Raw genomic sequence first — 19,668 nt, 5'->3', positions numbered from 1 at the left:
GGCTCCTAAGTCTTGCCCTGACACTGCCCCTAACTCAGGCCCTAAAGATAGGCCTCACTTAGGCCCCGTTGCCGTACCTTAGTTAGGCTCTGACGCTGTCCGTACGTGAAGCCCTGACACTGGTCCTGATGAAGGCCCTGACGCTGGTCCTAACTAAGGCCCTGATGCTCTCAATAAGTAAGATCTTCACCCTATCCCTAGCTCACATCCTGACACTACCACTGGCCTGGAACCTGACTCTGTCCCGAGCTAACGTCCTGCCCCTTATCCTCACCGTAGCTGTAATGCTCTCCCTAACTAAGGCCCAGACTAGTCCTAATTAAGGCCCTGACACTGTCCCTAACTAAGGCCCGGAATCTATCTCTAATATAGGCCCTGCTGCCGGCAATAACTAAAATCCGGACACTATCCTGAGCTAATATCCTGACCCATTTCTAACCAAGGTCCTGACACCGTCCCTAAGAAAGCCCTGTCGCTGTTCCTAAGTGAAGACCTGAGGCTGTCCGTAACTCAGTCCCTGAAGCTATGCCTAACTGAGGCCTTGACGCTGTGACTAACTCAGGCCCTGATCATGTCTGTAACTAAGACACTAATGCTGATGCAACAAAGGCCCTGATGCTGCTCCTACATCATGCCCTGACAGTGTCCCCAGCTATGGGCCTGACGCTAAGCCTCACTCAGGCCCTGTTGCTCTCCCAGAGTCAGGCACTGACGCTGTCCCTACCTGAAGCCCTGACACGGGTCTTAAATAAGGCCCTGATACTGTAACTAAGCTCTTGACACTATCCCTAGGTCATTTCCTGACACGATCCCTAAACTTTACCATAACCCTGTCCCTAGCAAATGTCCTGCCTCTTATGCTAACTAAAGCCCTTATGCTGTGACTACCTCAGGCCCTGAATTTAGTCCCAAGGCCGTGATACTGTCCCGAACTAAGGCCCTAACACTATTCCTAACTCAGGCCCTGACACTGTACCTAACAGAGGCCCAGATGCTAGTACTAAGGCCTTGACACTGTCCCTAACTAAGGCCCTGCTGCCGTCAATATCTAATGTCCTGACACTATCCTGAGGTAATTTCCGGACCCATCTCTTACCAAGCTCCTGAAACTGTCCCTAAGTAAGCCCTGACACTGTCCCTAAGGGAGGCCCTAAGGCTGTCCCTAACAGAGGCCCTGATAATGTCTTTAACAAAGCCCCTGAGGCTGATCCTACCAAGGCCCTTATGCTGCTCCTAAGTCATGCCCTGATACTATCCCTAGCTAAGGCTCTGACACTAGGCCTCACACAAGCCCTGTCGCTCTCCCTAAGTCAGGCTCTGACGCTATCCCTACCTGAAGCCCTGACACTGGTCCTAAATTAGGCCCTGATGCCCTAAGTAACTAAGGTCTTGACACTATCCCTAGGTCATGCACTGACACAATCCCTAGACCTTAACCTAACCTTGTCTTTAACTAATGTTGAGCTTCTTACGCTAAATAAATCCCTGATGCTGTTCCTAACTAAGGCCCTAAAATTAGTCCCGAGGCCATGACCCTGGCCCTAACTGAGGCCTGGAGGCTCGTCCTAACTCAGGCCCTGACACTGTCCCTAACTAAGGCCCTGACACTACACCTAACTCAGTCCCTGACACTGTACCTAACAAAGGCTCTGATGCTAGTCCTAAGTCAGGCTGAGACACTGTCTCTAAGGCCCTGCTGCAGTCAATATCTAAAGTCCTGACATTCTCCTGAGCTAATATCCTGACCCATGTCTTACCAAGGTCCTGAAACTGTCCCAAAGTAAGCCCTGACGCTGTCCCTAAGTGAGGCCCTGAGGCGGTCCCTAACAGAGGCCCTGAGAATGTCTTTAACGAAGACCCTAATGCTGATCCTACAGAGGCCCTTATACGGCTCCTAAGTCATGCCCTGACACTGTCCCTAACTCAGGCCCTAAAGATAGGCCTCACTTAGGCCCCGTTGCCGTACCTTAGTTAGGCTCTGTCGCTGTCCGTACGTGAAGCCCTGACACTGGTCCTGATGAAGGCCCTGACGCTGGTCCTAAGTGAAGACCTGAGGCTGTCCGTAACTCAGTCCCTGAAGCTATGCCTAACTGAGGCCTTGACGCTGTGACTAACTCAGGCCCTGATCATGTCTGTAACTAAGACACTAATGCTGATGCAACAAAGGCCCTGATGCTGCTCCTACATCATGCCCTGACAGTGTCCCCAGCTATGGGCCTGACGCTAGGCCTCACTCAGGCCCTGTTGCTCTCCCAGAGTCAGGCACTGACGCTGTCCCTACCTCAAGCCCTGACACGGGTCCTAAATAAGGCCCTGATACTGTAACTAAGCTCTTGACACTATCCCTAGGTCATTTCCTGACACGATCCCTAAACTTTACCCTAACCCTGTCCCTAGCAAATGTCCTGCCTCTTATGCTAACTAAAGCCCTTATGCTGTGACTACCTCAGGCCCTGAATTTAGTCCCAAGGCCGTGATACTGTCCCGAACTAAGGCCCTAACACTATTCCTAACTCAGGCCCTGACACTGTACCTAACAGAGGCCCAGATGCTAGTACTAACTAAGGCCTTGACACTGTCCCTAACGAGGGCCCTCCTTCCGTCAATATCTAATGTCCTAACACTATCCTGAGGTAATTTCCGGACCCATCTCTTACCAAGCTCCTGAAACTGTCCCTAAGTAAGCCCTGACGCTGTCCCTAAGGGAGGCCCTAAGGCTGCCCCTAACAGAGGCCCTGATAATGTCTTTAACAAAGCCCCTGAGGCTGATCCTACCAAGGCCCTTGTGCTGCTCCTAAGTCATGCCCTGATACTATCCCTAGCTAAGGTTCTGACACTAGGCCTCACTCAAGCCCTGTCGCTCTCCCTAATTCAGGCTCTGACGCTATCCCTACCTGAAGCCCTGACACTGGTCCTAAATTAGGCCCTGATGCCCTAAGTAACTAAGGTCTTGACACTATCCCTAGGTCATGCCCTGACACAATCCCTAGACCTTAACCTAACCTTGTCTTTAACTAATGTTGAGCTTCTTATGCTAAATAAATCCCTGATGCTGTTCCTAACTAAGGCCTTAAACTTAGTCCCGAGGCCGTGACCCTGGCCCTAACTGAGGCCTGGAGGCTCGTCCTAACTCAGGCCCTGACACTGTCCCTAACTAAGGCCCTGACACTACACCGAACTCAGTCCCTGACACTGTACCTAACAAAGGCTCTGATGCTAGTCCTAAGTCAGGCTGAGACAATGTCTCTAAGGCCCTGCTGCAGTCAATATCTAAAGTCCTGACATTATCCTGAGCTAATATCCTGACCCATGTCTTACCAAGATCCTGAAACTGTCCCAAAGTAAGCCCTGACGCTGTCCCTAAGTGAGGCCTTGAGGCGGTCCCTAACAGAGGCCCTGAGAATGTCTTTAACGAAGACCCTAATGCTGATCCTACAGAGGCCCTTATACGGCTCCTAAGTCATGCCCTGACACTGTCCCTAACTCAGGCCCTAAAGATAGGCCTCACTTAGGCCCCGTTGCCGTACCTTAGTTAGGCTCTGACGCTGTCCGTACGTGAAGCCCTGACACTGGTCCTGATGAAGGCCCTGACGCTGGTCCTAACTAAGGCCCTGATGCTCTCAATAAGTAAGGTCTTCACCCTATCCCTAGCTCACATCCTGACACTACCACTGGCCTGGAACCTGACTCTGTCCCGAGCTAACGTCCTGGCCCTTATCCTCACCGAAGCCGTAATGCTCTCCCTAACTAAGGCCCAGACTAGTCCTAATTAAGGCCCTGACACTGTCCCTAACTAAGGCCCGGAATCTATCTCTAATATAGGCCCTGCTGCCGGCAATAACTAAAATCCGGACACTATCCTGAGCTAATATCCTGACCCATTTCTAACCAAGGTCCTGACACCGTCCCTAAGAAAGCCCTGTCGCTGTTCCTAAGTGAAGACCTGAGGCTGTCCGTAACTCAGTCCCTGAAGCTATGCCTAACTGAGGCCTTGACGCTGTGACTAACTCAGGCCCTGATCATGTCTGTAACTAAGACACTAATGCTGATGCAACAAAGGCCCTGATGCTGCTCCTACATCATGCCCTGACAGTGTCCCCAGCTATGGGCCTGACGCTAGGCCTCACTCAGGCCCTGTTGCTCTCCCAGAGTCAGGCACTGACGCTGTCCCTACCTCAAGCCCTGACACGGGTCCTAAATAAGGCCCTGATACTGTAACTAAGCTCTTGACACTATCCCTAGGTCATTTCCTGATACGATCCCTAAATTTTACCCTAACCCTGCCCCTAGCAAATGTCCTGCCTCTTACGCTAACTAAAGCCCTTATGCTGTGACTACCTCAGGCCCTGAATTTAGTCCCAAGGCCGTGATACTGTCCCTAACTAAGGCCCTAACACTATTCCTAACTCAGGCCCTGACTCTGTACCTTACAGATGCCCAGATGCTAGTACTAACTAAGGCCTTGACACTGTCCCTAACTAAGGCCCTGCTGCCGTCAATATCTAATGTCCTGACACTATCCTGAGGTAATTTCCGGACCCATCTCTTACCAAGTTCCTGAAACTGTCCCTAAGTAAGCCCTGACGCTGTCCCTAAGGGAGGCCCTAAGGCTGTTCCTAACAGAGGCCCTTATGCTGCTCCTAAGTCATGCCCTGATACTATCCCTAGCTAAGGCTCTGACACTAGGCTTCACTCAAGCCCTGTCGCTCTCCCTAAGTCAGGCTCTGACGCTATCCCTACCTGAAGCCCTGACACTGGTCCTAAATTAAGCCCTGATGCCCTAAGTAACTAAGGTCTTCACACTATCCCTAGGTCATGCCCTGACACAATCCCTAGACCTTAACCTAACCTTGTCTTTAACTAATGTTGAGCTTCTTATGCTAAATAAATCCCTGATGCTGTTCCTAACTAAGGCCCTAAAATTAGTCCCGAGGCCGTGACCCTGGCCCTAACTGAGGCCTGGAGGCTCGTCCTAACTCAGGCCCTGACACTGTCCCTAACTGAGGCCCTGACACTATACCTAACTCAGTCCCTGACACTGTACCTAACAAAGGCTCTGATGCTAGTCCTAAGTCAGGCTGAGACACTGTCTCTAAGGCCCTGCTGCAGTCAATATCTAAAGTCCTGACATTATCCTGAGCTAATATCCTGACCCATGTCTTACCAAGATCCTGAAACTGTCCCTACGTAAGCCCTGACGCTGTCCCTACGTGAGGCCCTGAGGCGGTCCCTAACAGAGGCCCTGAGAATGTCTTTAACGAAGACCCTAATGCTGATCCTACAGAGGCCCTTATACTGCTCCTAAGTCATGCCCTGACACTGTCCCTAACTCAGGCCCTAAAGATAGGCCTCACTTAGGCCCCGTTGCCGTACCTTAGTTAGGCTCTGACGCTGTCCGTACGTGAAGCCCTGACACTGGTCCTGATGAAGGCCCTGACGCTGGTGCTAACTAAGGCCCTGATGCTCTCAGTAACTAAGGTCTTCACCCTATCCCTAGCTCATATCCTGACACTACCACTGGCCTGGAACCTGACTCTGTCCTGAGCTAACGTTCTGCCCCTTATCCTAACCGAAGCCGTAATGCTCTCCCTAACTAAGGCCCAGACTAGTCCTAATTAAGGCCCTGACACTGTCCCTAACTAAGGCCCGGAATCTATCTCTAATATAGGCCCTGCTGCCGGCAATAACTAAAATCCGGACACTATCCTGAGCTAATATCCTGACCCATTTCTAAACAAGGTCCTGACACCGTCCCTAAGAAAGCCCTGTCGCTGTTCCTGAGTGAAGACCTGAGGCTGTCCGTAACTCAGTCCCTGAAGCTATGCCTAACTGAGGCCTTGACGCTGTGACTAACTCAGGCCCTGATCATGTCTGTAACTAAGACACTAATGCTGATTCAACAAAGGCCCTGATGCTGCTCCTACATCATGCCCTGACAGTGTCCCCAGCTATGGGCCTGACGCTAGGCCTCACTCAGGCCCTGTTGCTCTCCCAGAGTCAGGCACTGACGCTGTCCCTACCTCAAGCCCTGACACGGGTCCTAAATAAGGCCCTGATACTGTAACTAAGCTCTTGACACTATCCCTAGGTCATTTCCTGACACGATCCCTAAACTTTACCCTAACCCTGTCCCTAGCAAATGTCCTGCCTCTTATGCTAACTAAAGCCCTTATGCTGTGACTACCTCAGGCCCTGAATTTAGTCCCAAGGCCGTGATACTGTCCCGAACTAAGGCCCTAACACTATTCCTAACTCAGGCCATGACTCTGTACCTAACAGAGGCCCAGATGCTAGTACTAACTAAGGCCTTGACACTGTCCCTAACTAAGGCCCTGCTGCCGTCAATATCTAATGTCCTGACACTATCCTGAGGTAATTTCCGGACCCATCTCTTACCAAGCTCCTGAAACTGTCCCTAAGTAAGCCCTGACGCTGTCCCTAAGGGAGGCCCTAAGGCTGCCCCTAACAGAGGCCCTGATAATGTCTTTAACAAAGCCCCTGAGGCTGATCCTACCAAGGCCCATGTGCTGCTCCTAAGTCATGCCCTGATACTATCCCTAGCTAAGGCTCTGACACTAGGCCTCACTCAAGCCCTGTCGCTCTCCCTAAGTCAGGCTCTGACGCTATCCCTACCTGAAGCCCTGACGCTGGTCCTAAATTAGGCCCTGATGCCCTAAGTAACTAAGGTCTTGAAACTATCCCTAGGTCATGCCCTGACACAATCCCTAGACCTTAACCTAACCTTGTCTTTAACTAATGTTGAGCTTCTTATGCTAAATAAATCCCTGATGCTGTTCCTAACTAAGGCCCTAAACTTAGTCCCGAGGCCGTGACCCTGGCCCTAACTGAGGCCTGGAGGCTCGTCCTAACTCAGGCCCTGACACTGTACCTAACAAAGGCTCTGATGCTAGTCCTAAGTCAGGCTGAGACACTGTCTCTAAGGCCCTGCTGCAGTCAATATCTAAAGTCCTGACATTCTCCTGAGCTAATATCCTGACCCATGTCTTACCAAGGTCCTGAAACTGTCCCTAAGTAAGCCCTGACGCTGTCCCTAAGGGAGGCCCTAAGGCTGTCCCTAACAGAGGCCCTGAGAATGTCTTTCACAAAGCCCCTGAGGCTGATCCTACCAAGGCCCGTACACTGCTCCTAAGTCATGCCCTGATACTATCCCTAGCTAAGGCTCTGACACTAGGCCTCACTCAAGCCCTGTCGCTCTCCCTAAGTCAGGCTCTGACGCTATCCCCACCTGAAGCCCTGACACGGGTCCTATATAAGGCCCTGATACTGTAACTAAGCTCTTGACACTATCCCTAGGTCATTTCCTAACACGATCCCTAAACTTTACCCTAACCCTGTCCCTAGCAAATGTCCTGCCTTTATGCTAACTAAAGCCCTTATGCTGTGACTACCTCAGGCCCTGAATTTAGTCCCAAGGCCGTGATACTGTCCCTAACTAAGGCTCTAACACTATTCCTAACTCAGGCCCTGACACTGTACCTAACAGAGGCCCAGATGCCAGTACTAACTAAGGCCTTGACACTGTCCCTAACTAAGGCCCTGCTGCCGTCAATATCTAATGTCCTGACACTATCCTGAGGTAATTTCCGGACCCATCTCTTACCAAGCTCCTGAAATTGTCCCTAAGTAAGCCCTGACGCTGTCCCTAAGGGAGGCCCTAAGGCTGTCTCTAACAGAGGCCCTGATAATGTCTTTAACAAAGCCCCTGAGGCTGATCCTACCAAGGCCCTTATGCTGCTCCTAAGTCATGCCCTGATACTATCCCTAGCTAAGGCTCTGACACTAGGCCTCACTCAAGCCCTGTCGCTCTCCCTAAGTCAGGCTCTGACGCTATCCCTACCTGAAGCCCTGACGCTGGTCCTAAATTAGGCCCTGATGCCCTAAGTAACTAAGGTCTTGACACTATCCCTAGGTCATGCCCTGACACAATCCCTAGACCTTAACCTAACCTTGTCTTTAACTAATGTTGAGCTTCTTATGCTAAATAAATCCCTGATGCAGTTCCTAACTAAGGCCCTAAAATTAGTCCCGAAGCCGTGACCCTGGCCCTAACTGAGGCCTGGAGGCTCGTCCTAACTCAGGCCCTGACACTGTCCCTAACAAAGGCTCTGATGCTAGTCCTAAGTCAGGCTGAGACACTGTCTCTAAGGCCCTGCTGCAGTCAATATCTAAAGTCCTGACATTATCCTGAGCTAATATCCTAACCCATGTCTTACCAAGGTCCTGAAACTGTCCCTAAGTAAGCCCTGACGCTGTCCCTAAGGGAGGCCCTAAGGCTGTCCCTAACAGAGGCCCTGATAATGTCTTTAACAAAGCCCCTGAGGCTGATCCTACCAAGGCCCTTATATTGCTCCTAAGTCATGCACTGATACTATCCCTAGCTAAGGCTCTGACACTAGGCCTCACTCAAGCCCTGTCGCTCTCCCTAAGTCAGGCTCTGACGCTATCCCTACCTGAAGCCCTGACACTGGTCCTAACTTAGGCCCTGATGCCCTAAGTAACTAAGGTCTTGACACTATCCCTAGGTCATGCCCTGACAAAATCCCTAGACCTTAACCTAACCTTGTCTTTAACTAATATTGAGCTTCTTATGCTAAATAAATCCGATGCTGTTCCTAACTAAGGCCCTAAAATTAGTCCCGAGGCCGTGACCCTGGCCCTAACTGAGGCCTGGAGGCTCGTCCTAACTCAGTCCCTGACACTGTAGCTAACAAAGGCTCTGATGCTAGTCCTAAGTCAGGCTGAGACACTGTCTCTAAGGCCCTGCTGCAGTCAATATCTAAAGTCCTGACATTATCCTGAGCTAATATCCTGACCCATGTCTTACCAAGGTCCTGAAACTGTCCCAAAGTAAGCCCTGACGCTGTCCCTAAGTGTGGCCCTGAGGCGGTCCCTAACAGAGGCCCTGAGAATGTCTTTAACGAAGACCCTAATGCTGATCCTACAGAGGCCCTTATACGGCTACTAAGTCATGCCCTGACACTGTCCCTAACTCAGGCCCTAAAGATAGGCCTCACTTAGGCCCTGTTGCCGTACCTTAGTTAGGCTCTGACGCTGTCCGTACGTGAAGCCCTGACACTGGTCCTGATGAAGGCCCTGACGCTGGTCCTAGCTAAGGCCCTGATGCTCTCAATAACTAAGGTCTTCACCCTATCCCTAGCTCACATCCTGACACTACCACTGGCCTGGAACCTGACTCTGTCCCGAGCTAACGTCCTGCCCCTTATCCTCACCGAAGCCGTAATGCTCTCCCTAACTAAGGCCCAGACTAGTCCTAATTAAGGCCCTGACACTGTCCCTAACTAAGGCCCGGAATCTATCTCTAATATAGGCCCTGCTGCCGGCAATAACTAAAATCCGGACACTATCCTGAGCTAATATCCTGACCCATTTCTAACCAAGGTCCTGACACCGTCCCTAAGAAAGCCCTGTCGCTGTTTCTAAGTGAAGACCTGAGGCTGTCCGTAACTCAGTCCCTGAAGCTGTGCCTAACTGAGGCCTTGACGCTGTGACTAACTCAGGCCCTGATCATGTCTGTAACTAAGACACTAATGCTGATGCAACAAAGGCCCTGATGCTGCTCCTACATCATGCCCTGACAGTGTCCCCAGCTATGGGCCTGACGCTAGGCCTCACTCAGGCCCTGTTGCTCTCCCAGAGTCAGGCACTGACGCTGTCCCTACCTGAAGCCCTGACACGGGTCCTAAATAAGGCCCTGATACTGTAACTAAGCTCTTGACACTATCCCTAGGTCATTTCCTGACACGATCCCTAAACTTTACCCTAACCCTGTCCCTAGCAAATGTCCTGCCTCTTATGCTAACTAAAGCCCTTATGCTGTGACTACCTCAGGCCCTGAATTTAGTCCCAAGGCCGTGATACTGTCCCTAACTAAGGCCCTAACACTATTCCTAACTCAGGCCCTGACACTGTACCTAACAGAGGCCCAGATGCTAGTACTAACTAAGGCCTTGACACTGTCCCTAACTAAGGCCCTGCTGCCGTCAATATCTAATGTCCTGACACTATCCTGAGGTAATTTCCGGACCCATCTCTTACCAAGCTCCTGAAACTGTCCCTAAGTAAGCCCTGATGCTGTCCCTAAGGGAGGCCCTAAGGCTGTCCCTAACAGAGGCCCTGATAATGTCTTTAACAAAGCCCCTGAGGCTGATCCTACCAAGGCCCTTATGCTGCACCTAAGTCATGCCCTGATACTATCCCTAGCTAAGGCTCTGACACTAGGCCTCACTCAAGCCCTGTCGCTCTCCCTAAGTCAGCCTCTGACGCTATCCCTACCTGAAGCCCTGACACTGGTCCTAACTTAGGCCCTGATTCCCTAAGTAACTAAGGTCTTGACACTATCCCTAGGTCATGCCCTGACACAATCCCTAGACCTTAACCTAACCTTGTCTTTAACTAATGTTGAGCTTCTTATGCTAAATAAATCCCTGATGCTGTTCCTAACTAAGGCCCTAAAATTAGTCCCGAGGCCGTGACCCTGGCCCTAACTGAGGCCTGGAGGCTCGTCCTAACTCAGGCCCTGACACTGTACCTAAGAAAGGCTCTGATGCTAGTCCTAAGTCAGGCTGAGACACTGTCTCTAAGGCCCTGCTGCAGTCAATATCTAAAGTCCTGACATTATCCCGAGCTAATATCCTGACCCATGTCTTACCAAGGTCCTGAAACTGTCCCAAAGTAAGCCCTGACGCTGTCCCTACGTGAGGCCCTGAGGCGGTCCCTAACAGAGGCCCTGAGAATGTCTTTAACGAAGACCCTAAAGCTGATCCTACAGAGGCCCTTATACGGCTCCTAAGTCATGCCCTGACACTGCCCCTAACTCAGGGCCTAAAGATAGGCCTCACTTAGGCCCTGTTGCCGTACCTTAGTTAGGCTCTGACGCTGTCCGTACGTGAAGCCCTGACACTGGTCCTGATGAAGGCCCTGACGCTGGTCCTAAGTAAGGCCCTGATGCTCTCAATAACTAAGGTCTTCACCCTATCCCTAGCTCACATCCTGACACTACCACTGGCCTGGAACCTGACTCTGTCCCGAGCTAACGTCCTGCCCCTTATCCTCACCGAAGCCATAATGCTCTCCCTAACTAAGGCCCAGACTAGTCCTAATTAAGGCCCTGACACTGTCCCTAACTAAGGCCCGGAATCTATCTCTAATATAGGCTCTGCTGCCGGCAATAACTAAAATCCGGACACTATCCTGAGCTAATATCCTGACCCATTTCTAACCAAGGTCCTGACACCGTCCCCAAGGAAGCCCGGTCGCTGTTCCTAAGTGAAGACCTGAGGCTGTCCGTAACTCAGTCCCTGAAGCTATGCCTAACTGAGGCCTTGACGCTGTGACTAACTCAGGCCCTGATCATGTCTGTAACTAAGACACTAATGCTGATGCAACAAAGGCCCTGATGCTGCTCCTACATCATGCCCTGACAGTGTCCCCAGCTATGGGCCTGACGCTAGGCCTCACTCAGGCCCTGTTGCTCTCCCAGAGTCAGGCACTGACGCTGTCCCTACCTGAAGCCCTGACACGGGTCCTATATAAGGCCCTGATACTGTAACTAAGCTCTTGACACTATCCCTAGGTCATTTCCTGACACGATCCCTAAACTTTACCCTAACCCTGTCCCTAGCAAATGTCCTGACTCTTATGCTAACTAAAGCCCTTAGGCTGTGACTACCTCAGGTCCTGAATTTAGTCCCAAGGCTGTGATACTGTCCCTAACTAAGGCCCTAACACTATTCCTAAGTCAGGCCCTGAAATTGTACCTAACAGAGGCCCAGATGCTAGTACTAACTAAGGCCTTGACACTGTCCCTAACTAAGGCCCTGCTGCCGTCAATATCTAATGTCCTGACACTATCCTGAGGTAATTTCCGGACCCATCTCTTACCAAGCTCCTGAAACTGTCCCTAAGTAAGCCCTGACGCTGTCCCTAAGGGAGGCCCTAAGGCTGCCCCTAACAGAGGCCCTGATAATGTCTTTAACAAAGCCCCTGATCCTACCAAGGCCCTTGTGCTGCTCCTAAGTCATGCCCTGATACTATCCCTAGCTAAGGCTCTGACACTAGGCCTCACTCAAGCCCTTTTGCTCTCCCTAAGTCAGGCTCTGACGCTATCCCTACCTGAAGCCCTGACGCTGGTCCTAAATTAGGCCCTAATGCCCTAAGTAACTAAGGTCTTGACACTATCCCTAGGTCATGCCCTGACACAATCCCTAGACCTTAACCTAACCTTGTCTTTAACTAATGTTGAGCTTCTTATGCTAAATAAATCCCTGATGCTGTTCCTAACTAAGGCCCTAAAATTAGTCCCGAGGCCGTGACCCTTGCCCTAACTGAGGCCTGGAGGCTCGTCCTAACTCAGGCCTTGACACTGTACCTAACAAAGGCTCTGATGCTAGTCCTAAGTCAGGCTGAGACACTGTCTCGAAGGCCCTGCTGCAGTCAATATCTAAAGTCCTGACATTCTCCTGAGCTAATATCCTGACCCATGTCTTACCAAGGTCCTGAAACTCTCCCTAAGTAAGCCCTGACGCTGTCCCTAAGGGAGGCCCTAAGGCTGTCCCTAACAGAGGCCCTGAGAATGTCTTTAACAAAGCCCCTGAGGCTGATCCTACCAAGGCCCTTATGCTGCTCCTAAGTCATGCCCTGATACTATCCCTAGCTAAGGCTCTGACACTAGGCCTCACTCAAGCCCTGTCGCTCTCCCTAAGTCAGGCTCTGACGCTATCCTCACCTGAAGCCCTGACACGGGTCCTATATACGGCCTTGATACTGTAACTAAGCTCTTGACACTATCCCTAGGTCATTTCCTAACACGATCCCTAAACTTTACCCTAACCCTGTCCCTAGCAAATGTCCTGCCTCTTATGCTAACTAAAGCCCTTATGCTGTGACTACCTCAGGCCCTGAATTTAGTCCCAAGGCCGTGATACTGTCCCTAACTAAGGCCCTAACACTATTCCTAACTCAGGCCCTGACACTGTACCTAACAGAGGCCCAGATGCCAGTACTAACTAAGGCCTTGACACTGTCCCTAACTAAGGCCCTGCTGCCGTCAATATCTAATGTCCTGACACTATCCTGAGGTAATTTCCGGCCCCATCTCTTACCAAGCTCCTGAAACTGTCCCTAAGCAAGCCCTGACGCTGTCCCTAAGGGAGGCTCTAAGGCTGTCCCTAACAGAGGCCCTGAGAATGTCTTTAACAAAGCCCCTGAGGCTGATCCTACCAAGGCCCTTATGCTGCTCCTAAGTCATGCCCTGATACTATCCCTAGCTAAGGCTCTGACACTAGGCCTCACTCAAGCCCTGTCGCTCTCCCTAAGTCAGGCTCTGACGCTATCCCTACCTGAAGCCCTGACACTTGTCCTAAATTAGGCCCTGATGCCCTAAGTAACTAAGGTCTTGACACTATCCCTAGGTCATTTCCTGACACGATCCCTAAACTTTACCCTAACCCTGTCCCTAGCAAATGTCCTGCCTCTTATGCTAACTAAAGCCCTTATGCTGTGACTACCTCAGGCCCTGAATTTAGTCCCAAGGCCGTGATACTGTCCCTAACTAAGACCCTAACACTATTCCTAACTCAGGACCTGACACTGTACCTAACAAAGGCTCTGATTCTAGTCCTAAGTCAGGCTGAGACACTGTCTCTAAGGCCCTGCTGCAGTCAATATCTAAAGTCCTGTCATTATCCTGAGCTAATATCCTGACCCATGTCTTACCAAGGTCCTTAAACTGTCCCTAAGTAAGCCCTGACGCTGTCCCTAAGGGAGGCCCTAAGGCTGTCCCTAACAGAGGCCCTGATAATGTCTTTAACAAAGCCCCTGAGGCTGATCCTACCAAGGCCCTTATGCTGCTCCTAAGTCATGCCCTGACACTGTCCCTAACTCAGGCCCTAAAGATAGGCCTCACTTAGACCCCGTTGCCGTACCTTAGTTAGGCTCTGACGCTGTCCCTACATAAAACCTTGACACTGGTCCTGATGAAGGCCCTGATGCTGTTCCTAACTAAGGTCCTGATCCTCTCAGTAACTAAGGCCTTCACGCTATCCCTCGCTCATTTCCTTACACTTTCCCTGGCCTTGAACCTGACTGTGTCTGGAGCTAATGTCCTGCTTCTTATCCTAACTGAAACCCTAATGCTCTCGATAACTAAGGCTCTGACTAGTCCTAACTAAGGCCCTGGCACTGTCTCTAACTAAGGCCCGGAATCTATCTCTAATATAGTTCCTGCTGCCGGCAATAACTAAAACCCTGACACTATCCTGAGCTAATATCCTGACCCATCTCTAACCAAGGTCCTGACACCGTCCCTAAGAAAGCCCTGTGGCTCTCCCTAAGTGAAGACCTGAGGCTGTGCCTAACTCAGGCCCTGAAGCTATGCCTAACTGAGGCCTTGACGCTGTGACTAAGTCAGGCCCTGATCATGTCTTTAACTAAGACCCTAATGCTGATGCAATAAAGGCCCTGATGCTGCTCCTACATCATGCCCTGACAGGGTCCCCAGCTAAGGGCCTGACGCTAGGCTTCACTCAGGCCCTGTCGCTCTCCCAGAGTCAGGCACTGATGCTGTCCCTACCTGAAGCCATGATACTGGTTCTAAGTAAGGCCCTGATACTCTCAGGGACTAAGGTCTTGACACAATCCCTAGGTCATTTCCTAACACGATCCTTAGACTTTACCCTAACGCTGTCCCTAGCAAATGTCCTGCCCCTTATGCTAACTGAAGCCCTTATGCTGTGCCTAACTCAGGCCCTGATTTTAGTCCCAAGGACGTGACACTGTCCCTAACTAAGGCCTAGATGCTCGTCCTAAATCCGCCCCAAAACTGTCCCTAACTAATGCCCTAACTGAGGCCCTGCTGCCGTCAATATCTAAAGTCCTGACATTATCCTGAGCTAATATACTCACCCATGTCTTACTAAGGTCCTGAAACCGTCCCAAAGTAAGCCCTGACGCTGTCCTTAAGTGAGGCCCTGATGCTGTCTCTACCTCGGAATCTGACATTCTAGTGTCCTGACTCTCCCTAACTGACATCCTGACGTCAGGATGACGTCAGGATAAGTGAGGCTCCGACACTCTTCTTAACTCAGGACTTGCCGCTGTCCCTACCTAAAACCCTGACACTGTCTGTAACTAATGACCTGTCTTTTTCCCTAACTAACACCCTAGTTTTGGCCCTGACTAACGCCCTGACACTGGTTCTAATTATGGCCATGATGCTGGCTCGAAGGCCCTGAAGATATCCCTAAGTAACAGCCTGAACTCTGTCTAACTAAAGCTCTCACGTTATCTCTAACTGAAGCACTGACACTGTCCCTAACTTAGGCCCTGACACTGTCCCTTATAGTCTAAGCTGTCACTAAATAATGCCCTGATCCTGTCCATAACTAAGGCCCTGAATATGTCCCTAAGTACATCTCTGATGATGTCCCTAACAGCCTGAACTCTCTTCAAGTTATCTCTGAGGCTCTGACACTGGCCCTTCCTAAGGCCTCACCCCGGGGTTGTCCCAGGCTGCTGGGCAGTTTTCTCTTGTCTGCATCTCTAGCCAGCTGCCTGCCATTGGCCACTCTAAGATTCTGTGATGCAGTGGTCCCACGTGGGATGTGCCTGTGTAGGCTCACCTGCGGGAGAAGAGTCATGGCCACTCCGCCCTCCAGGGGACTGCGGCTCAGGGTAGGAATCTCTCAGCCAGTGTCTGGACACAGGGTTCTGTGTCCTTGTTTGTTGTAAGTCCCTTGGTGTTACCTCTAACATTTTGTAAATGGATCTCCCCCTCAGCATATTTGTGATTTAAATTATTTACCACATTACAATTCAGGAATGACATTATTAGAATGAGCAGGAAGATATCGGATGCCCCCCCCAAATGATCTATTACTTGGAGGATTTAAAATTCTAATGAGAAAACACTCACTCTCCTCACCCTCTTGGGCGTCAGCACAGGCGGGAATCAGCTGCATTCTTTATTTATCCCTCTGATTTTCCAGAACCTTTCCTTCAAGGAGAAGTCTCTGGGCTCTGCGGGAACTGTGAGTGGTGACCATCAGGTAAATCTGAGACTGAAAAGCAAGGGGAAAAGAGAGAGGGGAGGAGATGAGGATCGGTGATGGGGAGAAGCAGGATGCTGAGAGTCTGGGTTAGTCTCCAATGAAGCTAAGGACCACCAGGATCTGGCCCCACCGGCCTTGTCACCTGGTGTGGGGACTGGGGACAGCCAAACCACCATGGCCACTCTCAGAGAAATAAAGAAGGTGGGAGGGCACCCCTGAGAGCCAGGTTGAAAATGGTCATGCTGTGAAATAATAAGATGCCCTTTTCAGAAAAGTGAAGACGGTTCTTTTGGTTCTTAAAGACTTGAAAATACTCTGTGTCCTTCTGGAGGCATGCTGAAGCCGTCAGCCTTTGAGGGCAGTAATGGGAGTGCTTCTGGGCTCAAGACCATCCAGCGCTCACTCCTTGAGGGTGCAGAAGATGACCAGTGTCCACCCCTCGGGTGCTGTGGGGCCTGAGAGCCCCTGATCACCGAGGATGGGAGGGGCCACACAGACACTCCACTGGACCACCGGGGGCTTGGCTGGTGGGCTACAGTCCTTTATCAGATACATGGTTTGCAAACATTTTGTGCCATTTTGGATGGTGGATTATCTTATTCCTTGCTCCTTTTATACACAACTGTTTTTCATTTTGAGGAAGTCCAATTCATCTATTTTGTCTTTTGTTGCTTGTGCTTTTGGTAGCAGATCTAAGAAATCATGACTAAATCCAAGGTCATGAAGATTTACTCTCATGTTTTCTTCTACGAGTTTTATAATTTTGGTTCTTGCATCTAGGCCTTTGGTCCATTTTGCGTTGATTTTTGTATACAGGGTGAGGGGAGGTAAGGGTCCAAGTTTATTCTTCTGCATGTGGGTATCCAGTCGTTCCAGAACCTGTGCTAACTGTTTGGGAGAAAATACGTGCAAATGATGCAACCAACAAGGGCCTCATTCTAAAATATACAAACAGCTCATACAACTCAAAAAAGAAAAAAAATCAAAAAACAGGCAGAAGGTCTAAATAGACATTTCTGCAAAGACATACAGATGGCCAATAGGCACATGAAAAGATGCTCCACGTCGCTAATTATTAGAGAATGCAAATCAAAACTACAGTGAGTTATCACCTCATAGTGGTCAGAATGGCCATCATTAAAGTGTCTAGAAATAAATGCTCGAGGGGGTGTGGAGAAAAGGGAACCCTCCTACACTACTGGTGGGAATGTAAATTGATGCAGCCACTATGGAGAACAGTATGGAGGTTCCTCAAACACTAAAACTAGAATTACCGTATGAACCAGCAACCCCACTCCTGGGCACACATCCAGACAAAAGTATAATTTGAAAAGATACACGCGCCCCAGCATTCACAGCAGCACTATTCACAACAGCCAAGACATGGAAGCAACCTGAGTGTCCCTCAGCAGATGAACGGATATAGAAGATGTGGTACATATATACACTGGAATATTACTCAGCCATAAAACAGAATGAAACAATGCCATCTGCAGCTACATGGATGGACCTAGAGATTATCATACAAAGTGAAGTAAGTCAGACAGAGAACGACAAATACCATATGCTATCACTTATATGTGGATTATAAAATGAGACCCAAATGAACCTATCTACAGAACAAAAACAGACTCTCAAATATAGAAAACAGACTTGTGGTTGTCAAGGGGAAGACAGGGGAGAGGGATGGATTGGGAGTTTGGGATTAGTAGATGCAAATTATTATATATAGGATGGATAAACAAGGTCTTACTGTACAGCACAGGGAACTGTATTCAATACCCTGTAATAAACCATAATGGAAAAGAATATGAAAAATATGTATATATGTATGTATGTATATAGGAATCACTTTGCTGTACAGTAGAAATTAACACCACATTGTAGGTCAACTATACTTCAGTATCGATTAGTTTGGAGGCACTTTTATAAATCAGGCCTTATTTCTCTTGTCCTTTCATCCTGGGACAAATGTATAACAGAAACTAACCTGGGTTACTCCAGGATGAACTCATATCACACAGAACTTTAACTGTTTAACAAACCATGAATATCAGTTACACCATGGGATGTCCTGATCCAATATGATGTTTGTATACCTTGTATCAAGCCTGCAGAATCCACAAAATTTGGAAATTCAAACTGAAATGAAGCCACCTATCCCATGACTTCTCCACAACTAGTTATACAACATCAATTGGAAACCATATACAATCAAATGAATGCAGACAGAAACAACTATAGCCTTCCTTTTTTTTCCTTTTGGATAAAGACGGTGTTTAAGGTGATGTCTTGGGCCGTTTCAGGGTGTTACTCAATTTCCTGGGAATCTGCCATGCACACAGGAGGTACACATGTTAGTTAACTTGTTTGTGCAACTCTATGAAGGTAGTTAATACCACAAAACTGTATACGTAAAGTGAATTAAATGCTAAAGTCACGTTTTGTATTTCTAAGGACAAAGAAAACAAAAGTGTAGCGCTTATATTTGTTACAAAAATGAACATTAAAAACATTCTTAGTGAAAAAAGCCATACAGAAAAGGCCACCTAGATCCCATACTCATCTGGTCTGCTTCAAATCCATCAAGGTTGTCCAAATGAGGGGGAAACTCAGTAATGGTTCCAGAAAAAGAAAACTGGATCAGGATGGAAAAAGACATTTTCATACAGTTGGGACAGCAGGTGAAAGTTGAAGTGGGGCTGAGGATTAAATTATAATGTGGACATCAGGATTTCCTCATTAAGCGGTTATGTGCTGGTTCCTTGGGCAAAACACACTGAGCATTTTGTGTGACGTGGCAAATGTGAGTACTTTTTGCCATTATTGCAACTTTTCTGTACATTTTAAATTACTAGAAAGTAAATTACTTTTCTAGACAACCATGTCAGTATCATGCCAGAAAATCAGATAAGACAGACATCAAATTTTGTTATAGAGGCCAAGACTCACCCAGACCAAGTTCAACCAAAGTTGTGATACTTATTTCCCTTGTAGGAGTCCGCATGGTATTAAGAGGCACCGTGGGAAGAGTATATTAGTAGCTACCATGTCTTGGGTCCTGTGGATTACCTGGGGTGCAGTAGACATTGAGATTTTAGTATTTCAATTTTTCACATTACTTCAAAAAATATGTTAAAAAATAAATTCAGTAAGGTTGCAAAATATGGAATCAATATACACAAATCAGTTTTGTTTCTATACACTAATAATGAACCACCAGCAAGAAAAATTAAGAAAACAATCCCATTTACAATTCCATCAAAGAGAACAAACTATTTAGCAATAAATTTAACCAAGGACATGAAAGATCTATACTCAGAAAACTATAAAGCATTGATAAAGAAACTGAACACACAATAGAAAACAATATTCCATGCTCATGCATCAGAAAAATTACTACTATTAAAATGTTTATTCTACCCAAAGCCATCAACAAACAGTGCCAGGAAAACTAGACACCAGACTCCAAAGAACGACACTGGTCACCATCTACACGGCACATAAAACTAACTAAAGTGCACAGTATTCCACATTAAACCCTTTCTCTCCTGAGGCCCCTGAAGATGCGCCCCACCCA

General features: G+C 48.9%; 1 long non-coding RNA gene across 1 annotated transcript in view; it reads right to left on the bottom strand.

The window, feature by feature from the left end:
• The window catches only part of LOC309620217, a 405,423-nt gene extending 386,257 nt beyond the window's left edge, over window positions 1–19,166 (bottom strand). The window contains exons 1-2 of the long non-coding RNA XR_014239462.1: window positions 19,041–19,166; window positions 15,953–16,097 (exon numbers count right to left, since the gene is read on the bottom strand). This is a non-coding gene — a long non-coding RNA (uncharacterized lncRNA). The remainder of the gene's footprint in view (window positions 1–15,952; window positions 16,098–19,040) is intronic.
• Between the last annotated feature and the right edge of the window lie 502 nt (window positions 19,167–19,668).

Source organism: Balaenoptera borealis, assembly GCF_965194805.1.
Source record: "Balaenoptera borealis genome assembly, chromosome: X".
Classification (NCBI taxonomy): domain Eukaryota; kingdom Metazoa; phylum Chordata; class Mammalia; order Artiodactyla; family Balaenopteridae; genus Balaenoptera; species Balaenoptera borealis.
This window is presented reverse-complemented; position numbering and strand designations above follow the sequence as displayed.